Source organism: Varanus komodoensis, unplaced genomic scaffold (assembly GCF_004798865.1).
Source record: "Varanus komodoensis strain SLA01 unplaced genomic scaffold, ASM479886v1 scaffold38, whole genome shotgun sequence".
Taxonomy (NCBI): domain Eukaryota; kingdom Metazoa; phylum Chordata; class Lepidosauria; order Squamata; family Varanidae; genus Varanus; species Varanus komodoensis.
In genome coordinates this window covers 7,318,689-7,322,747 of record NW_025335909.1, presented here as the reverse complement: position 1 = coordinate 7,322,747, position 4,059 = coordinate 7,318,689, and the positions used below count along the sequence as shown (strand labels likewise).

Sequence of the window (4,059 nt, the reverse complement as noted above, 5' to 3'; positions counted from 1 at the left end):
CGCCGCCCCCGGGGCCGGGCCAGCACCGGATGCGGCGCCGGGCCAGCTCCCCTGATGCCCGCCCCCTCCGCGCCCCGAGCGCAGCCCGGCGTGGGCGCTGCCCCGAGCGCCTGCCCCTCCCGCGGGGCCCCCCGCGCCGCGGCCCCGGCGGCTCCGCAGGAGGGCCGCACGATGCCAGAGCCCCGCTGCCCCAGGCCCCCTCCGGGGTTGGCGGCCGCCGGCCCCGTCCGCACCCCGGTGGCCCTGTGCGAGGCAGGCCTGGGCAGGCCGCCGGGCCGCTCCCGCAGGAAGCTGGCCTGGTGCAAGTCCTCCGAGAGGCACGGCTGTTGCGGCCTATTCCCGGGTTAAGGCCAGCGCTGGCAAAACCCGGGCGCCGGTGCAGCTGTCGAGGCCGGGGCGCCAGAGGCCCCGCGGAGGGGCAGGCGCGGGTCTGCGAGCCCTTGCCCCATGGCGCTGCCGGTGGGGGCACGGGCCGTCCCCGCCGGCGGGCCTCCCTCGCAGGGCCCGCTGTGCCCTGAACTCGCGCAGGGAACAGGCCCAGTAGGCCCGAACCCTCCTCCCCACCCAGAGGCCGTGGACTCCATCTCCCAGGTCGCAGAGCGCTGGCTGTGCTGGCCTGGGCCGATGGGAGCAGAAGTCCGAAATGTCAACAGGTTGAGGAAGCCGATTCCTTCGAAGGAGGTGGGGCACTGAAGGTGGAGCGGAGAGCAGGGCTCGTTCTTGCCCGCTCTTCTGGACTTCAGCTCCCATCAGACCCAGCTAGCATGGTCGAATTTCAGGAATCCTGAGAGTTGCAGTCCAAAACATCTGGAGGGCACTAAGCTGGGGACAGCTGGCTTTCGATGGTCTCCAAGCGTCCTGCCCTTACAAAGTTTGCTTCAAGAGCGCATGAGCAACTTCGAGGTTTTTTTATATGGGATGAGAAACGTAGACAGGTCGGAAGAAAAGAAAATGCAGTGTAGATTTCCTTTGATATTAAAGACATCTATTAATACTGATCCTTTTCAGTGTACCTGTTTCTGATAATATCCTGGCAGTAGGTGAGCCAATTAACATGTATGAGAAGAATCCTAAATCCCAATTTAGGTTTCTTGCAATAGAAATAAACCTGTCAAATTAGAATTCAGCACTCTCTTCAATATTCCTCTGAAGTTCTCTTGCACCAAAAGGACCTCCTTTAAGATTTGTGATGCAGCGATTAAGGCTATTTGTCCTTGATTAATCTCTCCTCTGCTAATTTTTCTCACAGATGCCCAGTGGAGACTTCTGTGTGCAAAAATATTTTTTGCAATGAAGTGGAGGGCATATTCTTGGGTGCATAGTCTTTTTCGTGAATCAATATTCTGGTCATAATGTCACATAAGCAACCCCCCCACCCCTTGCCACTGATAATTGCCTATGGCAGCTTTACCCAATCAGGTGCTCTTCCAATGTGTCACACCACTGGGAATGATGGGGGCTGTAATCCAACACATCCAGACTGCACTGAATTAAGGAAGTCTGCCATATGGATTGAGAGTTTTTCAAATAAAAATTAAACGCCTGTATAAACATATACACACTGGATGACGTTTCTCTCTGTCCTGTGTTTCTCCCTGCTTTTACTAACCATCATAAGGTGGGAGGGAACCCAGCGTACAAACTGAGTACTCCCCCCCCCACCCGCAACCCTTTTTATACTGTAGTGAGATTGTATAAAAATGCTGCCTGCAAAAACCATGGCTACAACATGCATAAAAGATTTTAATGAGCCACTCCTGGTTTTTGTTTTGTTTTTAATCTCTCTCTCCTGTCTCCCCTCACTCCTGTAGAAAGCTAACAGCTGTTAGGTGCAAGCCACCAGCTCATTTCCCAGCATGACAGAATGTAGAATAGGCCCAACCAGAGCAAAAGATCTTGCGATCAGAACATGTTTAATTGCTTTTTCTGTGGTTTGAGCAATAAGCACAGGCTTTGTGGCTTTTGCCATCCCAATGGTGAGAACTACCCCTTGGGTAAGGTATGGTCCCCACAAGAACTCCCAGGTAAACAGCTGTATGCCAGGAATAATCTGCCTATGCAGGTATGACCTAAACATTAATAGATGAATCAACTAAAACTCCTCTCATTGAGGTTTATTTCTTGGTGATCGCCCTGATATTTATGCTGTAGCATTCCGGGAACTAAGTTCTTCACGGGACCTTGAAATCGCAGAGTTTAATCTAGATTTATCTTGCAGTGTATTCATGTAGGTGACTGGATTCTTCAGAGATAGGCTCTGTGATTGTGCCAGGTGGAGAAAGGGGTGGCGAATGGGTCGTAACAGGGAACGGGCCATTCCAAGCCTCTGGAATCAGAGCACTTCAGCCAGGACAGGGCCCTATCTCTGTTCTGATGCTGCATTGTGGCTTCGGGGTGGGGGGTTACTGGATCGATGTTGCTGTGAATTTAGTGCTGTTGGTGTGCTTGGCTTGGCAGCTCCTGAATCCCTGGTGAACATGCGTACATTTGTAAATGAGCGGGTTATTATAAGGCAAAGCAGATCTTTTGTGCTTTGTCTGCAAAGTAAATACACATGCTGTGAAGGTAGTTCTGAACTTCGCACTCTTAAGGGAAGGCTGGGCGGTTAAATTAGGGATACCTCTCTCAAACCTCTACACATCTCCAATGAGGAAGGCCTGCTGTGAAAGCATTTCTACACTGGTTAATGTTTAGGTATTTATTATATAGTCCACCTTCTTCCTCCAAGGAACTCGTAAACCTCTCCTCCATATTAGATTCTATCCTTGGAATCAGACCGAAATATAATAAAGGAATAATTAACAAAGAGGCTGTGATTAAGCATTTGCACAGTACTTTTACTAGTAATTAATTACAATTACTCCGAAAGCACTTGAAATTAGCCTGTACAGTTTCCAGGTTCAGAAAAAACAGATAATACACAGTGAGGTTCCTAGTGTGGAGAAAAGGGCAAAAATGTTTTTAGAATTACTACCCAGGTTAATAATAGAACTGAATGTAAACAAAGTAATAAAAATGACATGATTTCTATAAATGAGACAAAGTATTACAATTTAAAGTAATAATTTATGTATATCATGCATGTTCAGACGATTCATCAATTAACAGAAATGTGTGCAAGTCCTATTTTAGGTTGTTTAAGTCGTTAGCAGTGTATTTTAAAGGCTGGCAATTATTTTCAAGGATGGCCTTGAAGGAAGTCTTCTTCCAACCTGATGCCATGTTGCCCCTGTCCCCAACCAGCTGTCCTACACACCAGGGCACCAGGCTGGGGCAGGCTCCTTCGGAGAGCTCTTTGCAGTTGCGCCCTCAGCAGGCTGCACGACAACCCTGCAAAGCACACCCGGCCTTCTGTTCTTCCCCCCGCAGCGCAGCCACGGCTGAGGCGGAGAGGCTGAGCTTGGCGGGGGCGTCCAAGCAAAGGGCAAAGCAAGCTGGCGCACAGCCTCATCTCTGAGTCGCACATCTGCCCGACCTGGTTGTCGGGGGGATCTCCGCTCTGCTCCGCATCGACAAGGCAGGTGAGGAGGTCAGAGGAACTGCCCGGATGCCCCACCTGTCTACGCCTCCCCCCACCTGCACCGCTGCTGAAGCGGGGTCGAGCCCGCCTTGGGAAGCCAAGCGAACGTATCCGCTTCGGCTTTGGGGGGGGGGGCGCTTCTGCCGCAAAAGGAGGCCGCCGCCGCCGCTGCTTTGGGGCTGGGGGGGGACCGTGCGTCTCGCTGACCTTGCGCGGCGGTGCTGTGCTCCCGGGGTCTCGGATGCGCGGTCCCACCTTCAGCGCCCGGCGCGAGCAGCACTGGCGCGCCGCACCTCGGCGCAGCCCGTCGGCGGCCGGCCCAGGAAGAGGCGGCTTCCGGAGGTGAGCGGGGGGGCTCCTTCCACCAGCGGCGGCCCCACCTCCGCTCCCACTTCCTGGAGGCTTCAGGGTCTCTCTGCCGGCCGGGGTCCCTCCCGCCGCCCCGTCCCCCCAGCGCGGCCGCGGGGCGGGGGCCGGCCGGGCACGCGGCTGGCCCCCCGGGCGCGCACGGCGGCGCGGGGGCCGCGAGGCGCTGCCCC

General features: G+C 54.2%; 2 protein-coding genes across 4 annotated transcripts in view; one reads left to right on the top strand and one right to left on the bottom strand.

The window, feature by feature from the left end:
* The window catches only part of ORAI1 (ORAI calcium release-activated calcium modulator 1), an 18,363-nt gene extending 14,598 nt beyond the window's left edge, over window positions 1–3,765 (bottom strand). Inside the window, exon 1 of the mRNA XM_044440863.1 lies at window positions 3,728–3,765. The gene's annotated coding sequence lies outside the window, so the exon portion shown is untranslated. The remainder of the gene's footprint in view (window positions 1–3,727) is intronic.
* Window positions 3,349–4,059, top strand: part of KDM2B (lysine demethylase 2B) — a 61,465-nt gene continuing 60,754 nt past the window's right edge. For all 3 annotated transcript variants that reach the window (XM_044440853.1, XM_044440851.1, XM_044440850.1), the window contains exon 1: window positions 3,349–3,521. The gene's annotated coding sequence lies outside the window, so the exon portion shown is untranslated. The remainder of the gene's footprint in view (window positions 3,522–4,059) is intronic.